This window comes from Acipenser ruthenus, unplaced genomic scaffold, assembly GCF_902713425.1.
Source record: "Acipenser ruthenus unplaced genomic scaffold, fAciRut3.2 maternal haplotype, whole genome shotgun sequence".
Lineage (NCBI taxonomy): Eukaryota > Metazoa > Chordata > Actinopteri > Acipenseriformes > Acipenseridae > Acipenser > Acipenser ruthenus.
Genome location: NW_026708746.1, coordinates 1 through 19,189, shown reverse-complemented (window position 1 = coordinate 19,189; position 19,189 = coordinate 1). Strand labels below are relative to the sequence as shown.

Sequence of the window (19,189 nt, the reverse complement as noted above, 5' to 3'; positions counted from 1 at the left end):
GGGGGGGACGAGCAAGTGTTCAGCCCGAGCTCATAACACCCGTGCACACGGGGGGGGACGTGCAGGTATTTTTTTCCCCCAGCAGACGGGGGTCCCGGCCTTACACTCGGGCAGCTCCCCGGGGAATGTTAGAGGTCGTCGCCCCCGCTGCTGAGGCGCTAAAGTATCCGACTGCCTGGAGCGCTAAACCGGCTCCGATCGGTCAGAGGGGACCGCGGGGAGTTAGCCGTGAATAGAGCGTCCTGCTGCCTTCTCGCCGGGTCCGAAAATAGCCGAGAGTTAAGCCTCTCCCCGCTGTGTCTTCGGCAAACTTCCGCAACGTCAGGATGGGCGGGCCTCTGGTCATGTGATTTATGACATGACATGACCAGAGGCCCGTCCCTCTTGAAGCGGCGAGTGGCTGACGAAGCCACGGCGGGGAGGGGCTTAACTCTCGGCTATTTTCGCTGGCCTTCGGGGCTGCTTCTAACGGGTCTCCGCAGCGGCGCTTGCGCAGGTGTTCAGCCGAGCTCGCGGATCTCCAGCCGGGACCCATAACACTCGTGCACCCGGGGGGGGGCGTGCATTGAATGAATTCATTCATCGCTGTTCACACGGGACGCGGGACCAGGGCTAACCGCCGTGCAGGTCCCCCGGGGGACGCCGCAAGTGTTCAGCCGAGCTCGGGGAACGATAGCCCGGCTTCATAACACTCGTGCACCCGGGGGGGGGGCGTGCATTGAATGAATTCATTCATCGCTGTTCACACGGGACGCGGGACCAGGGCTAACCGCAGTGCAGGTCCCCGCACTGGGCTTGTGTCCCAGGCATCCATCCCCCTGCCCTGGCCGCATCCATGGCCGGTGAAAAGGATGGAGCGTCCCAAAGCCCAGCATCCGACTGGGATGCAAGTGCCGTCCCACGCCCGAGCTCGCGGAACTGCAACCCGGCCTCAGAACACTCGTGCACCCGGGGGGGACGTGCATTTAATTAATTCATTAATCGCTGTTCACCTGGGACGCGGGGCACCGGCGAACCGCCGTGCAGCTCCCCGCACTGGGCTTGTGTCCCAGGCATCCATCCCCCTGCCCTGGCCGCATCCATGGCCGGTGAAAAGGATGGAGCGTCCCAAAGCCCAGCATCCGACTGGGATGCAAGTGCCGTCCCACGCCCGAGCTCGCGGAACTGCAACCCGGCCTCAGAACACTCGTGCACCCGGGGGGGACGTGCATTTAATTAATTCATTAATCGCTGTTCACCTGGGACGCGGGGCACCGGCGAACCGCCGTGCAGCTCCCCGCACTGGGCTTGTGTCCCAGGCATCCATCCCCCTGCCCTGGCCGCATCCATGGCCGGTGAAAAGGATGGAGCGTCCCAAAGCCCAGCATCCGACTGGGATGCAAGTGCCGTCCCACGCCCGAGCTCGCGGAACTGCAACCCGGCCTCAGAACACTCGTGCACCCGGGGGGGACGTGCATTTAATTAATTCATTAATCGCTGTTCACCTGGGACGCGGGGCACCGGCGAACCGCCGTGCAGCTCCCCGCACTGGGCTTGTGTCCCAGGCATCCATCCCCCTGCCCTGGCCGCATCCATGGCCGGTGAAAAGGATGGAGCGTCCCAAAGCCCAGCATCCGACTGGGATGCAAGTGCCGTCCCACGCCCGAGCTCGCGGAACTGCAACCCGGCCTCAGAACACTCGTGCACCCGGGGGGGACGTGCATTTAATTAATTCATTAATCGCTGTTCACCTGGGACGCGGGGCACCGGCGAACCGCCGTGCAGCTCCCCGCACTGGGCTTGTGTCCCAGGCATCCATCCCCCTGCCCTGGCCGCATCCATGGCCGGTGAAAAGGATGGAGCGTCCCAAAGCCCAGCATCCGACTGGGATGCAAGTGCCGTTCCACTCCCAAGCTCTCCCACTCTCCAGCTCTCCCACTCTCCAGCTCTCCCACTCTCCGTTGCAGGCACGCAGCTCCATCTGTGGCCCATCAAAACTAGTGTGACTCAGGGTTAGGGTTAGGGTTAGGGTTAGGGTTAGGGTTAGGGTTAGGGTTAGGGTTAGGGTTAGGGTTAGGGTTAGGTAGGAACTTTGTTTCCCTGAGAACTCCACACTTGGTTGGTTTTTCAGGGAAAGAAAGATGCACTGGCCATCTGGCTCTTTTTGGATTTCTTTCTTTGTTTTTTTTGTTTTGGAGCTCCTTTTCTAGTGTAGGTCTATCGTGGAGATTCTAATGTTCAGGCCTAGCGGGAAAGTTGTTTGTAGTTTGTTGATCCAGTCTTTTTCTCTCCATTTCCTTTCTCCGATTGTCCAGTTCTGGTTCCTCTCCAGCCCTGTAATTTTTAGAGATTCCAAGTTGTGTTGTAGAAAAAATCTCCCCGTCGGGGAATTGAACCCGGGTCTCCCGCGTGACAGGCGGGGATACTGACCACTATACTAACGAGGAATGCGTGTGTCCCAGGCATCCATCCCCCTGCCCTGGCCGCATCCATGGCCGGTGAAAAGGATGGAGCGTCCCAAAGCCCAGCATCCGACTGGGATGCAAGTGCCGTCCCACGCCCGAGCTCGCGGAACTGCAACCCGGCCTCAGAACACTCGTGCACCCGGGGGGGACGTGCATTTAATTAATTCATTAATCGCTGTTCACCTGGGACGCGGGGCACCGGCGAACCGCCGTGCAGCTCCCCGCACTGGGCTTGTGTCCCAGGCATCCATCCCCCTGCCCTGGCCGCATCCATGGCCGGTGAAAAGGATGGAGCGTCCCAAAGCCCAGCATCCGACTGGGATGCAAGTGCCGTCCCACGCCCGAGCTCGCGGAACTGCAACCCGGCCTCAGAACACTCGTGCACCCGGGGGGGACGTGCATTTAATTAATTCATTAATCGCTGTTCACCTGGGACGCGGGGCACCGGCGAACCGCCGTGCAGCTCCCCGCACTGGGCTTGTGTCCCAGGCATCCATCCCCCTGCCCTGGCCGCATCCATGGCCGGTGAAAAGGATGGAGCGTCCCAAAGCCCAGCATCCGACTGGGATGCAAGTGCCGTCCCACGCCCGAGCTCGCGGAACTGCAACCCGGCCTCAGAACACTCGTGCACCCGGGGGGGACGTGCATTTAATTAATTCATTAATCGCTGTTCACCTGGGACGCGGGGCACCGGCGAACCGCCGTGCAGCTCCCCGCACTGGGCTTGTGTCCCAGGCATCCATCCCCCTGCCCTGGCCGCATCCATGGCCGGTGAAAAGGATGGAGCGTCCCAAAGCCCAGCATCCGACTGGGATGCAAGTGCCGTTCCACTCCCAAGCTCTCCCACTCTCCAGCTCTCCCACTCTCCAGCTCTCCCACTCTCCGTTGCAGGCACGCAGCTCCATCTGTGGCCCATCAAAACTAGTGTGACTCAGGGTTAGGGTTAGGGTTAGGGTTAGGGTTAGGGTTAGGGTTAGGGTTAGGGTTAGGGTTAGGGTTAGGGTTTAGGGTTAGGGTTAGGGTTAGGGTTAGGGTTAGGGTTAGGGTTAGGGTTAGGGTTAGGGTTAGGGTCACACTCGTTTCCGTGCTAAAGGTCTTGTTTTGTAGCTCGCAGTAATACCTTTACAGGCATACCTTGATTCAATTGATACCACCTGTGGTTATTTAAATATTAAAAAAAAAAAAAAAAAAAAAAAACCTGAACGGGACGTTTTTTCGCCAAATGTAAACGAAACCTATTTAAGGTCGTTATTTAGTGTAGCAGTCGAATAAAAACTCGAGTGCGGTGTTGTTTTGTAGCTTGCAATCATACCTATCCAACGATACCTCGTATGAGGTGGTAGCTCCAGGGGTTATTGAAATATTAATTTTAATGTGATTCCCATTGAAACGTATAGGCGTTTTCACCAGAAAACGTAAAAAACAGAAACGGAAAAAAGCTGAATTTTGTAGGAATCGCTCTAAAAACCCTGGGCTCAGTTACAGGCTGTTAGTCTGATACTACAGCCCTTGGAATGGTGTTTCTACCTGCTTGCATCGCTTCAAAATCCTTCCAAATGTACTTTTTCAAGGGGCCTGCAGTGCACTTAGAAGTGGCATTTAAGGACAGGGGCAGCGTCGGAACCGAAAGGCCCAGCAACCTGTGCTTTTCCACCACTTATCTGCATGTCCTACAGGTACTCTGTAGCAATTTTCAGCCACCTACCACATTCGCTGATTCTTTGAGAGCCTGCCAAAATTGTTACAAATGACCCATAGGCTTAAAGCAGCGGTCGCCTTAGTTGAATGGGAAAAAAGCTGAATTTTGTAGGAATCGCTCTAAAAACCCTGGGCTCAGTTACAGGCTGTTAGTCTGATACTACAGCCCTTGGAATGGTGTTTCTACCTGCTTGCATCGCTTCAAAATCCTTCCAAATGTACTTTTTCAAGGGGCCTGCAGTGCACTTAGAAGTGGCATTTAAGGACAGGGGCAGCGTCGGAACCGAAAGGCCCAGCAACCTGTGCTTTTCCACCACTTATCTGCATGTCCTACAGGTACTCTGTAGCAATTTTCAGCCCCCTACCACATTCGCTGATTCTTTGAGAGCCTGCCAAAATTGGCTTAAAAACTCATTAAAATGTACTTTTTCAAGTATTTGAATGGTTGCCGACTCCAATTCTAGGGGCTGCTGCCATCTACTGGTGGAAAATATTTATGACACCGGGGATGCAAATGCTGTTACTCTTATTTGAATTGCTCAAAAAAATCCGATTTCTGCGGGAATTCTTCTAAAAACACTGCAGGGGACGAGCAAGTGTTCAGCCCGAGCTCGCGGATCTCCAGCCGGGACCCATAACACTCGTGCACCCGGGGGGGGGGCGTGCATTGAATGAATTCATTCATCGCTGTTCACACGGGACGCGGGACCAGGGCTAACCGCCGTGCAGGTCCCCCGGGGGACGCCGCAAGTGTTCAGCCGAGCTCGGGGAACGATAGCCGGGACCCATAACACTCGTGCACCCGGGGGGGGGCGTGCATTGAATGAATTCATTCATCGCTGTTCACACGGGACGCGGGACCAGGGCTAACCGCCGTGCAGGTCCCCCGGGGGACGCCGCAAGTGTTCAGCCGAGCTCGGGGAACGATAGCCCGGCTTCATAACACTCGTGCACCCGGGGGGGGGGCGTGCATTGAATGAATTCATTCATCGCTGTAGACCCGGGACGCGGGACCAGGGCTAACCGCCGCAAGTGTTCAGCCGAGCTCGGGGAACGATAGCCCGGCTTCATAACACTCGTGCACCCGGGGGGGGGCGTGCATTGAATGAATTCATTCATCGCTGTTCACACGGGACGCGGGACCAGGGCTAACCGCCGTGCAGGTCCCCCGGGGGACGCCGCAAGTGTTCAGCCGAGCTCGGGGAACGATAGCCCGGCTTCATAACACTCGTGCACCCGGGGGGGGGGGCGTGCATTGAATGAATTCATTCATCGCTGTAGACCCGGGACGCGGGACCAGGGCTAACCGCCGCAAGTGTTCAGCCGAGCTCGGGGAACGATAGCCCGGCTTCATAACACTCGTGCACCCGGGGGGGGGCGTGCATTGAATGAATTCATTCATCGCTGTTCACACGGGACGCGGGACCAGGGCTAACCGCCGTGCAGGTCCCCCGGGGGACGCCGCAAGTGTTCAGCCGAGCTCGGGGAACGATAGCCCGGCTTCATAACACTCGTGCACCCGGGGGGGGGGCGTGCATTGAATGAATTCATTCATCGCTGTAGACCCGGGACGCGGGACCAGGGCTAACCGCCGCAAGTGTTCAGCCGAGCTCGGGGAACGATAGCCCGGCTTCATAACACTCGTGCACCCGGGGGGGGGCGTGCATTGAATGAATTCATTCATCGCTGTTCACACGGGACGCGGGACCAGGGCTAACCGCCGTGCAGGTCCCCCGGGGGACGCCGCAAGTGTTCAGCCGAGCTCGGGGAACGATAGCCCGGCTTCATAACACTCGTGCACCCGGGGGGGGGGGCGTGCATTGAATGAATTCATTCATCGCTGTAGACCCGGGACGCGGGACCAGGGCTAACCGCCGCAAGTGTTCAGCCGAGCTCGGGGAACGATAGCCCGGCTTCATAACACTCGTGCACCCGGGGGGGGGCGTGCATTGAATGAATTCATTCATCGCTGTTCACACGGGACGCGGGACCAGGGCTAACCGCCGTGCAGGTCCCCCGGGGGACGCCGCAAGTGTTCAGCCGAGCTCGGGGAACGATAGCCCGGCTTCATAACACTCGTGCACCCGGGGGGGGGGGCGTGCATTGAATGAATTCATTCATCGCTGTAGACCCGGGACGCGGGACCAGGGCTAACCGCCGCAAGTGTTCAGCCGAGCTCGGGGAACGATAGCCCGGCTTCATAACACTCGTGCACCCGGGGGGGGGCGTGCATTGAATGAATTCATTCATCGCTGTTCACACGGGACGCGGGACCAGGGCTAACCGCCGTGCAGGTCCCCCGGGGGACGCCGCAAGTGTTCAGCCGAGCTCGCGGATCTCCAGCCGGGACCCATAACACTCGTGCACCCGGGGGGAAAGTGCATTTAATGAATTCATTCATCGCTGTTCCGCCGTGCAGCTCCCCGGGGGCGGGGGGGACGAGCAAGTGTTCAGCCCGAGCTCATAACACCCGTGCACACGGGGGGGGACGTGCAGGTATTTTTTTCCCCCAGCAGACGGGGGTCCCGGCCTTACACTCGGGCAGCTCCCCGGGGAATGTTAGAGGTCGTCGCCCCCGCTGCTGAGGCGCTAAAGTATCCGACTGCCTGGAGCGCTAAACCGGCTCCGATCGGTCAGAGGGGACCGCGGGGAGTTAGCCGTGAATAGAGCGTCCTGCTGCCTTCTCGCCGGGTCCGAAAATAGCCGAGAGTTAAGCCTCTCCCCGCTGTGTCTTCGGCAAACTTCCGCAACGTCAGGATGGGCGGGCCTCTGGTCATGTGATTTATGACATGACATGACCAGAGGCCCGTCCCTCTTGAAGCGGCGAGTGGCTGACGAAGCCACGGCGGGGAGGGGCTTAACTCTCGGCTATTTTCGCTGGCCTTCGGGGCTGCTTCTAACGGGTCTCCGCAGCGGCGCTTGCGCAGGTGTTCAGCCGAGCTCGCGGATCTCCAGCCGGGACCCATAACACTCGTGCACCCGGGGGGGGGCGTGCATTGAATGAATTCATTCATCGCTGTTCACACGGGACGCGGGACCAGGGCTAACCGCCGTGCAGGTCCCCCGGGGGACGCCGCAAGTGTTCAGCCGAGCTCGGGGAACGATAGCCCGGCTTCATAACACTCGTGCACCCGGGGGGGGGGCGTGCATTGAATGAATTCATTCATCGCTGTTCACACGGGACGCGGGACCAGGGCTAACCGCAGTGCAGGTCCCCGCACTGGGCTTGTGTCCCAGGCATCCATCCCCCTGCCCTGGCCGCATCCATGGCCGGTGAAAAGGATGGAGCGTCCCAAAGCCCAGCATCCGACTGGGATGCAAGTGCCGTCCCACGCCCGAGCTCGCGGAACTGCAACCCGGCCTCAGAACACTCGTGCACCCGGGGGGGACGTGCATTTAATTAATTCATTAATCGCTGTTCACCTGGGACGCGGGGCACCGGCGAACCGCCGTGCAGCTCCCCGCACTGGGCTTGTGTCCCAGGCATCCATCCCCCTGCCCTGGCCGCATCCATGGCCGGTGAAAAGGATGGAGCGTCCCAAAGCCCAGCATCCGACTGGGATGCAAGTGCCGTCCCACGCCCGAGCTCGCGGAACTGCAACCCGGCCTCAGAACACTCGTGCACCCGGGGGGGACGTGCATTTAATTAATTCATTAATCGCTGTTCACCTGGGACGCGGGGCACCGGCGAACCGCCGTGCAGCTCCCCGCACTGGGCTTGTGTCCCAGGCATCCATCCCCCTGCCCTGGCCGCATCCATGGCCGGTGAAAAGGATGGAGCGTCCCAAAGCCCAGCATCCGACTGGGATGCAAGTGCCGTCCCACGCCCGAGCTCGCGGAACTGCAACCCGGCCTCAGAACACTCGTGCACCCGGGGGGGACGTGCATTTAATTAATTCATTAATCGCTGTTCACCTGGGACGCGGGGCACCGGCGAACCGCCGTGCAGCTCCCCGCACTGGGCTTGTGTCCCAGGCATCCATCCCCCTGCCCTGGCCGCATCCATGGCCGGTGAAAAGGATGGAGCGTCCCAAAGCCCAGCATCCGACTGGGATGCAAGTGCCGTCCCACGCCCGAGCTCGCGGAACTGCAACCCGGCCTCAGAACACTCGTGCACCCGGGGGGGACGTGCATTTAATTAATTCATTAATCGCTGTTCACCTGGGACGCGGGGCACCGGCGAACCGCCGTGCAGCTCCCCGCACTGGGCTTGTGTCCCAGGCATCCATCCCCCTGCCCTGGCCGCATCCATGGCCGGTGAAAAGGATGGAGCGTCCCAAAGCCCAGCATCCGACTGGGATGCAAGTGCCGTTCCACTCCCAAGCTCTCCCACTCTCCAGCTCTCCCACTCTCCAGCTCTCCCACTCTCCGTTGCAGGCACGCAGCTCCATCTGTGGCCCATCAAAACTAGTGTGACTCAGGGTTAGGGTTAGGGTCACACTCGTTTCCGTGCTAAAGGTCTTGTTTTGTAGCTCGCAGTAATACCTTTACAGGCATACCTTGATTCAATTGATACCACCTGTGGTTATTTAAATATTAAAAAAAAAAAAAAAAAAAAAAAAACCTGAACGGGACGTTTTTTCGCCAAATGTAAACGAAACCTATTTAAGGTCGTTATTTAGTGTAGCAGTCGAATAAAAACTCGAGTGCGGTGTTGTTTTGTAGCTTGCAATCATACCTATCCAACGATACCTCGTATGAGGTGGTAGCTCCAGGGGTTATTGAAATATTAATTTTAATGTGATTCCCATTGAAACGTATAGGCGTTTTCACCAGAAAACGTAAAAAACAGAAACGGAAAAAAGCTGAATTTTGTAGGAATCGCTCTAAAAACCCTGGGCTCAGTTACAGGCTGTTAGTCTGATACTACAGCCCTTGGAATGGTGTTTCTACCTGCTTGCATCGCTTCAAAATCCTTCCAAATGTACTTTTTCAAGGGGCCTGCAGTGCACTTAGAAGTGGCATTTAAGGACAGGGGCAGCGTCGGAACCGAAAGGCCCAGCAACCTGTGCTTTTCCACCACTTATCTGCATGTCCTACAGGTACTCTGTAGCAATTTTCAGCCACCTACCACATTCGCTGATTCTTTGAGAGCCTGCCAAAATTGTTACAAATGACCCATAGGCTTAAAGCAGCGGTCGCCTTAGTTGAATGGGAAAAAAGCTGAATTTTGTAGGAATCGCTCTAAAAACCCTGGGCTCAGTTACAGGCTGTTAGTCTGATACTACAGCCCTTGGAATGGTGTTTCTACCTGCTTGCATCGCTTCAAAATCCTTCCAAATGTACTTTTTCAAGGGGCCTGCAGTGCACTTAGAAGTGGCATTTAAGGACAGGGGCAGCGTCGGAACCGAAAGGCCCAGCAACCTGTGCTTTTCCACCACTTATCTGCATGTCCTACAGGTACTCTGTAGCAATTTTCAGCCCCCTACCACATTCGCTGATTCTTTGAGAGCCTGCCAAAATTGGCTTAAAAACTCATTAAAATGTACTTTTTCAAGTATTTGAATGGTTGCCGACTCCAATTCTAGGGGCTGCTGCCATCTACTGGTGGAAAATATTTATGACACCGGGGATGCAAATGCTGTTACTCTTATTTGAATTGCTCAAAAAAATCCGATTTCTGCGGGAATTCTTCTAAAAACACTGCAGGGGACGAGCAAGTGTTCAGCCCGAGCTCGCGGATCTCCAGCCGGGACCCATAACACTCGTGCACCCGGGGGGGGGCGTGCATTGAATGAATTCATTCATCGCTGTTCACACGGGACGCGGGACCAGGGCTAACCGCCGTGCAGGTCCCCCGGGGGACGCCGCAAGTGTTCAGCCGAGCTCGGGGAACGATAGCCGGGACCCATAACACTCGTGCACCCGGGGGGGGGCGTGCATTGAATGAATTCATTCATCGCTGTTCACACGGGACGCGGGACCAGGGCTAACCGCCGTGCAGGTCCCCCGGGGGACGCCGCAAGTGTTCAGCCGAGCTCGGGGAACGATAGCCCGGCTTCATAACACTCGTGCACCCGGGGGGGGGGGCGTGCATTGAATGAATTCATTCATCGCTGTAGACCCGGGACGCGGGACCAGGGCTAACCGCCGCAAGTGTTCAGCCGAGCTCGGGGAACGATAGCCCGGCTTCATAACACTCGTGCACCCGGGGGGGGGCGTGCATTGAATGAATTCATTCATCGCTGTTCACACGGGACGCGGGACCAGGGCTAACCGCCGTGCAGGTCCCCCGGGGGACGCCGCAAGTGTTCAGCCGAGCTCGGGGAACGATAGCCCGGCTTCATAACACTCGTGCACCCGGGGGGGGGGGCGTGCATTGAATGAATTCATTCATCGCTGTAGACCCGGGACGCGGGACCAGGGCTAACCGCCGCAAGTGTTCAGCCGAGCTCGGGGAACGATAGCCCGGCTTCATAACACTCGTGCACCCGGGGGGGGGCGTGCATTGAATGAATTCATTCATCGCTGTTCACACGGGACGCGGGACCAGGGCTAACCGCCGTGCAGGTCCCCCGGGGGACGCCGCAAGTGTTCAGCCGAGCTCGGGGAACGATAGCCCGGCTTCATAACACTCGTGCACCCGGGGGGGGGGCGTGCATTGAATGAATTCATTCATCGCTGTAGACCCGGGACGCGGGACCAGGGCTAACCGCCGCAAGTGTTCAGCCGAGCTCGGGGAACGATAGCCCGGCTTCATAACACTCGTGCACCCGGGGGGGGGCGTGCATTGAATGAATTCATTCATCGCTGTTCACACGGGACGCGGGACCAGGGCTAACCGCCGTGCAGGTCCCCCGGGGGACGCCGCAAGTGTTCAGCCGAGCTCGGGGAACGATAGCCCGGCTTCATAACACTCGTGCACCCGGGGGGGGGGGGCGTGCATTGAATGAATTCATTCATCGCTGTAGACCCGGGACGCGGGACCAGGGCTAACCGCCGCAAGTGTTCAGCCGAGCTCGGGGAACGATAGCCCGGCTTCATAACACTCGTGCACCCGGGGGGGGGCGTGCATTGAATGAATTCATTCATCGCTGTTCACACGGGACGCGGGACCAGGGCTAACCGCCGTGCAGGTCCCCCGGGGGACGCCGCAAGTGTTCAGCCGAGCTCGGGGAACGATAGCCCGGCTTCATAACACTCGTGCACCCGGGGGGGGGGGCGTGCATTGAATGAATTCATTCATCGCTGTAGACCCGGGACGCGGGACCAGGGCTAACCGCCGCAAGTGTTCAGCCGAGCTCGGGGAACGATAGCCCGGCTTCATAACACTCGTGCACCCGGGGGGGGGCGTGCATTGAATGAATTCATTCATCGCTGTTCACACGGGACGCGGGACCAGGGCTAACCGCCGTGCAGGTCCCCCGGGGGACGCCGCAAGTGTTCAGCCGAGCTCGCGGATCTCCAGCCGGGACCCATAACACTCGTGCACCCGGGGGGAAAGTGCATTTAATGAATTCATTCATCGCTGTTCCGCCGTGCAGCTCCCCGGGGGCGGGGGGGACGAGCAAGTGTTCAGCCCGAGCTCATAACACCCGTGCACACGGGGGGGGACGTGCAGGTATTTTTTTCCCCCAGCAGACGGGGGTCCCGGCCTTACACTCGGGCAGCTCCCCGGGGAATGTTAGAGGTCGTCGCCCCCGCTGCTGAGGCGCTAAAGTATCCGACTGCCTGGAGCGCTAAACCGGCTCCGATCGGTCAGAGGGGACCGCGGGGAGTTAGCCGTGAATAGAGCGTCCTGCTGCCTTCTCGCCGGGTCCGAAAATAGCCGAGAGTTAAGCCTCTCCCCGCTGTGTCTTCGGCAAACTTCCGCAACGTCAGGATGGGCGGGCCTCTGGTCATGTGATTTATGACATGACATGACCAGAGGCCCGTCCCTCTTGAAGCGGCGAGTGGCTGACGAAGCCACGGCGGGGAGGGGCTTAACTCTCGGCTATTTTCGCTGGCCTTCGGGGCTGCTTCTAACGGGTCTCCGCAGCGGCGCTTGCGCAGGTGTTCAGCCGAGCTCGCGGATCTCCAGCCGGGACCCATAACACTCGTGCACCCGGGGGGGGGCGTGCATTGAATGAATTCATTCATCGCTGTTCACACGGGACGCGGGACCAGGGCTAACCGCCGTGCAGGTCCCCCGGGGGACGCCGCAAGTGTTCAGCCGAGCTCGGGGAACGATAGCCCGGCTTCATAACACTCGTGCACCCGGGGGGGGGGCGTGCATTGAATGAATTCATTCATCGCTGTTCACACGGGACGCGGGACCAGGGCTAACCGCAGTGCAGGTCCCCGCACTGGGCTTGTGTCCCAGGCATCCATCCCCCTGCCCTGGCCGCATCCATGGCCGGTGAAAAGGATGGAGCGTCCCAAAGCCCAGCATCCGACTGGGATGCAAGTGCCGTCCCACGCCCGAGCTCGCGGAACTGCAACCCGGCCTCAGAACACTCGTGCACCCGGGGGGGACGTGCATTTAATTAATTCATTAATCGCTGTTCACCTGGGACGCGGGGCACCGGCGAACCGCCGTGCAGCTCCCCGCACTGGGCTTGTGTCCCAGGCATCCATCCCCCTGCCCTGGCCGCATCCATGGCCGGTGAAAAGGATGGAGCGTCCCAAAGCCCAGCATCCGACTGGGATGCAAGTGCCGTCCCACGCCCGAGCTCGCGGAACTGCAACCCGGCCTCAGAACACTCGTGCACCCGGGGGGGACGTGCATTTAATTAATTCATTAATCGCTGTTCACCTGGGACGCGGGGCACCGGCGAACCGCCGTGCAGCTCCCCGCACTGGGCTTGTGTCCCAGGCATCCATCCCCCTGCCCTGGCCGCATCCATGGCCGGTGAAAAGGATGGAGCGTCCCAAAGCCCAGCATCCGACTGGGATGCAAGTGCCGTCCCACGCCCGAGCTCGCGGAACTGCAACCCGGCCTCAGAACACTCGTGCACCCGGGGGGGACGTGCATTTAATTAATTCATTAATCGCTGTTCACCTGGGACGCGGGGCACCGGCGAACCGCCGTGCAGCTCCCCGCACTGGGCTTGTGTCCCAGGCATCCATCCCCCTGCCCTGGCCGCATCCATGGCCGGTGAAAAGGATGGAGCGTCCCAAAGCCCAGCATCCGACTGGGATGCAAGTGCCGTCCCACGCCCGAGCTCGCGGAACTGCAACCCGGCCTCAGAACACTCGTGCACCCGGGGGGGACGTGCATTTAATTAATTCATTAATCGCTGTTCACCTGGGACGCGGGGCACCGGCGAACCGCCGTGCAGCTCCCCGCACTGGGCTTGTGTCCCAGGCATCCATCCCCCTGCCCTGGCCGCATCCATGGCCGGTGAAAAGGATGGAGCGTCCCAAAGCCCAGCATCCGACTGGGATGCAAGTGCCGTTCCACTCCCAAGCTCTCCCACTCTCCAGCTCTCCCACTCTCCAGCTCTCCCACTCTCCGTTGCAGGCACGCAGCTCCATCTGTGGCCCATCAAAACTAGTGTGACTCAGGGTTAGGGTTAGGGTCACACTCGTTTCCGTGCTAAAGGTCTTGTTTTGTAGCTCGCAGTAATACCTTTACAGGCATACCTTGATTCAATTGATACCACCTGTGGTTATTTAAATATTAAAAAAAAAAAAAAAAAAAAAAAACCTGAACGGGACGTTTTTTCGCCAAATGTAAACGAAACCTATTTAAGGTCGTTATTTAGTGTAGCAGTCGAATAAAAACTCGAGTGCGGTGTTGTTTTGTAGCTTGCAATCATACCTATCCAACGATACCTCGTATGAGGTGGTAGCTCCAGGGGTTATTGAAATATTAATTTTAATGTGATTCCCATTGAAACGTATAGGCGTTTTCACCAGAAAACGTAAAAAACAGAAACGGAAAAAAAGCTGAATTTTGTAGGAATCGCTCTAAAAACCCTGGGCTCAGTTACAGGCTGTTAGTCTGATACTACAGCCCTTGGAATGGTGTTTCTACCTGCTTGCATCGCTTCAAAATCCTTCCAAATGTACTTTTTCAAGGGGCCTGCAGTGCACTTAGAAGTGGCATTTAAGGACAGGGGCAGCGTCGGAACCGAAAGGCCCAGCAACCTGTGCTTTTCCACCACTTATCTGCATGTCCTACAGGTACTCTGTAGCAATTTTCAGCCACCTACCACATTCGCTGATTCTTTGAGAGCCTGCCAAAATTGTTACAAATGACCCATAGGCTTAAAGCAGCGGTCGCCTTAGTTGAATGGGAAAAAAGCTGAATTTTGTAGGAATCGCTCTAAAAACCCTGGGCTCAGTTACAGGCTGTTAGTCTGATACTACAGCCCTTGGAATGGTGTTTCTACCTGCTTGCATCGCTTCAAAATCCTTCCAAATGTACTTTTTCAAGGGGCCTGCAGTGCACTTAGAAGTGGCATTTAAGGACAGGGGCAGCGTCGGAACCGAAAGGCCCAGCAACCTGTGCTTTTCCACCACTTATCTGCATGTCCTACAGGTACTCTGTAGCAATTTTCAGCCCCCTACCACATTCGCTGATTCTTTGAGAGCCTGCCAAAATTGGCTTAAAAACTCATTAAAATGTACTTTTTCAAGTATTTGAATGGTTGCCGACTCCAATTCTAGGGGCTGCTGCCATCTACTGGTGGAAAATATTTATGACACCGGGGATGCAAATGCTGTTACTCTTATTTGAATTGCTCAAAAAAATCCGATTTCTGCGGGAATTCTTCTAAAAACACTGCAGGGGACGAGCAAGTGTTCAGCCCGAGCTCGCGGATCTCCAGCCGGGACCCATAACACTCGTGCACCCGGGGGGGGGCGTGCATTGAATGAATTCATTCATCGCTGTTCACACGGGACGCGGGACCAGGGCTAACCGCCGTGCAGGTCCCCCGGGGGACGCCGCAAGTGTTCAGCCGAGCTCGGGGAACGATAGCCGGGACCCATAACACTCGTGCACCCGGGGGGGGGGCGTGCATTGAATGAATTCATTCATCGCTGTTCACACGGGACGCGGGACCAGGGCTAACCGCCGTGCAGGTCCCCCGGGGGACGCCGCAAGTGTTCAGCCGAGCTCGGGGAACGATAGCCCGGCTTCATAACACTCGTGCACCCGGGGGGGGGGGCGTGCATTGAATGAATTCATTCATCGCTGTAGACCCGGGACGCGGGACCAGGGCTAACCGCCGCAAGTGTTCAGCCGAGCTCGGGGAACGATAGCCCGGCTTCATAACACTCGTGCACCCGGGGGGGGGCGTGCATTGAATGAATTCATTCATCGCTGTTCACACGGGACGCGGGACCAGGGCTAACCGCCGTGCAGGTCCCCCGGGGGACGCCGCAAGTGTTCAGCCGAGCTCGGGGAACGATAGCCCGGCTTCATAACACTCGTGCACCCGGGGGGGGGGGGCGTGCATTGAATGAATTCATTCATCGCTGTAGACCCGGGACGCGGGACCAGGGCTAACCGCCGCAAGTGTTCAGCCGAGCTCGGGGAACGATAGCCCGGCTTCATAACACTCGTGCACCCGGGGGGGGGCGTGCATTGAATGAATTCATTCATCGCTGTTCACACGGGACGCGGGACCAGGGCTAACCGCCGTGCAGGTCCCCCGGGGGACGCCGCAAGTGTTCAGCCGAGCTCGGGGAACGATAGCCCGGCTTCATAACACTCGTGCACCCGGGGGGGGGGGCGTGCATTGAATGAATTCATTCATCGCTGTAGACCCGGGACGCGGGACCAGGGCTAACCGCCGCAAGTGTTCAGCCGAGCTCGGGGAACGATAGCCCGGCTTCATAACACTCGTGCACCCGGGGGGGGGCGTGCATTGAATGAATTCATTCATCGCTGTTCACACGGGACGCGGGACCAGGGCTAACCGCCGTGCAGGTCCCCCGGGGGACGCCGCAAGTGTTCAGCCGAGCTCGGGGAACGATAGCCCGGCTTCATAACACTCGTGCACCCGGGGGGGGGGGCGTGCATTGAATGAATTCATTCATCGCTGTAGACCCGGGACGCGGGACCAGGGCTAACCGCCGCAAGTGTTCAGCCGAGCTCGGGGAACGATAGCCCGGCTTCATAACACTCGTGCACCCGGGGGGGGGCGTGCATTGAATGAATTCATTCATCGCTGTTCACACGGGACGCGGGACCAGGGCTAACCGCCGTGCAGGTCCCCCGGGGGACGCCGCAAGTGTTCAGCCGAGCTCGGGGAACGATAGCCCGGCTTCATAACACTCGTGCACCCGGGGGGGGGGGCGTGCATTGAATGAATTCATTCATCGCTGTAGACCCGGGACGCGGGACCAGGGCTAACCGCCGCAAGTGTTCAGCCGAGCTCGGGGAACGATAGCCCGGCTTCATAACACTCGTGCACCCGGGGGGGGGCGTGCATTGAATGAATTCATTCATCGCTGTTCACACGGGACGCGGGACCAGGGCTAACCGCCGTGCAGGTCCCCCGGGGGACGCCGCAAGTGTTCAGCCGAGCTCGCGGATCTCCAGCCGGGACCCATAACACTCGTGCACCCGGGGGGAAAGTGCATTTAATGAATTCATTCATCGCTGTTCCGCCGTGCAGCTCCCCGGGGGCGGGGGGGACGAGCAAGTGTTCAGCCCGAGCTCATAACACCCGTGCACACGGGGGGGGACGTGCAGGTATTTTTTTCCCCCAGCAGACGGGGGTCCCGGCCTTACACTCGGGCAGCTCCCCGGGGAATGTTAGAGGTCGTCGCCCCCGCTGCTGAGGCGCTAAAGTATCCGACTGCCTGGAGCGCTAAACCGGCTCCGATCGGTCAGAGGGGACCGCGGGGAGTTAGCCGTGAATAGAGCGTCCTGCTGCCTTCTCGCCGGGTCCGAAAATAGCCGAGAGTTAAGCCTCTCCCCGCTGTGTCTTCGGCAAACTTCCGCAACGTCAGGATGGGCGGGCCTCTGGTCATGTGATTTATGACATGACATGACCAGAGGCCCGTCCCTCTTGAAGCGGCGAGTGGCTGACGAAGCCACGGCGGGGAGGGGCTTAACTCTCGGCTATTTTCGCTGGCCTTCGGGGCTGCTTCTAACGGGTCTCCGCAGCGGCGCTTGCGCAGGTGTTCAGCCGAGCTCGCGGATCTCCAGCCGGGACCCATAACACTCGTGCACCCGGGGGGGGGCGTGCATTGAATGAATTCATTCATCGCTGTTCACACGGGACGCGGGACCAGGGCTAACCGCCGTGCAGGTCCCCCGGGGGACGCCGCAAGTGTTCAGCCGAGCTCGGGGAACGATAGCCCGGCTTCATAACACTCGTGCACCCGGGGGGGGGGCGTGCATTGAATGAATTCATTCATCGCTGTTCACACGGGACGCGGGACCAGGGCTAACCGCAGTGCAGGTCCCCGCACTGGGCTTGTGTCCCAGGCATCCATCCCCCTGCCCTGGCCGCATCCATGGCCGGTGAAAAGGATGGAGCGTCCCAAAGCCCAGCATCCGACTGGGATGCAAGTGCCGTCCCACGCCCGAGCTCGCGGAACTGCAACCCGGCCTCAGAACACTCGTGCACCCGGGGGGGACGTGCATTTAATTAATTCATTAATCGCTGTTCACCTGGGACGCGGGGCACCGGCGAACCGCCGTGCAGCTCCCCGCACTGGGCTTGTGTCCCAGGCATCCATCCCCCTGCCCTGGCCGCATCCATGGCCGGTGAAAAGGATGGAGCGTCCCAAAGCCCAGCATCCGACTGGGATGCAAGTGCCGTCCCACGCCCGAGCTCGCGGAACTGCAACCCGGCCTCAGAACACTCGTGCACCCGGGGGGGACGTGCATTTAATTAATTCATTAATCGCTGTTCACCTGGGACGCGGGGCACCGGCGAACCGCCGTGCAGCTCCCCGCACTGGGCTTGTGTCCCAGGCATCCATCCCCCTGCCCTGGCCGCATCCATGGCCGGTGAAAAGGATGGAGCGTCCCAAAGCCCAGCATCCGACTGGGATGCAAGTGCCGTCCCACGCCCGAGCTCGCGGAACTGCAACCCGGCCTCAGAACACTCGTGCACCCGGGGGGGACGTGCATTTAATTAATTCATTAATCGCTGTTCACCTGGGACGCGGGGCACCGGCGAACCGCCGTGCAGCTCCCCGCACTGGGCTTGTGTCCCAGGCATCCATCCCCCTGCCCTGGCCGCATCCATGGCCGGTGAAAAGGATGGAGCGTCCCAAAGCCCAGCATCCGACTGGGATGCAAGTGCCGTCCCACGCCCGAGCTCGCGGAACTGCAACCCGGCCTCAGAACACTCGTGCACCCGGGGGGGACGTGCATTTAATTAATTCATTAATCGCTGTTCACCTGGGACGCGGGGCACCGGCGAACCGCCGTGCAGCTCCCCGCACTGGGCTTGTGTCCCAGGCATCCATCCCCCTGCCCTGGCCGCATCCATGGCCGGTGAAAAGGATGGAGCGTCCCAAAGCCCAGCATCCGACTGGGATGCAAGTGCCGTTCCACTCCCAAGCTCTCCCACTCTCCAGCTCTCCCACTCTCCAGCTCTCCCACTCTCCGTTGCAGGCACGCAGCTCCATCTGTGGCCCATCAAAACTAGTGTGACTCAGGGTTAGGGTTAGGGTTAGGGTTAGGGTTAGGGTTAGGGTTAGGGTTAGGGTTAGGGTTAGGGTTAGGGTTAGGGTCACACTCGTTTCCGTGCTAAAGGTCTTGTTTTGTAGCTCGCAGTAATACCTTTACAGGCATACCTTGATTCAATTGATACCACCTGTGGTTATTTAAATATTAAAAAAAAAAAAAAAAAAAAAAAACCTGAACGGGACGTTTTTTCGCCAAATGTAAACGAAACCTATTTAAGGTCGTTATTTAGTGTAGCAGTCGAATAAAAACTCGAGTGCGGTGTTGTTTTGTAGCTTGCAATCATACCTATCCAACGATACCTCGTATGAGGTGGTAGCTCCAGGGGTTATTGAAATATTAATTTTAATGTGATTCCCATTGAAACGTATAGGCGTTTTCACCAGAAAACGTAAAAAACAGAAACGGAAAAAAGCTGAATTTTGTAGGAATCGCTCTAAAAACCCTGGGCTCAGTTACAGGCTGT

At 58.4% G+C, this 19,189-nt stretch overlaps 1 non-coding gene across 1 annotated transcript; it reads right to left on the bottom strand.

The window, feature by feature from the left end:
- Positions 1–2,354: 2,354 nt before the first annotated feature.
- trnad-guc (transfer RNA aspartic acid (anticodon GUC)) lies at positions 2,355–2,426 on the bottom strand. The gene has a single exon. It is a non-coding gene; the product is annotated as a tRNA-Asp (tRNA).
- Between the last annotated feature and the right edge of the window lie 16,763 nt (positions 2,427–19,189).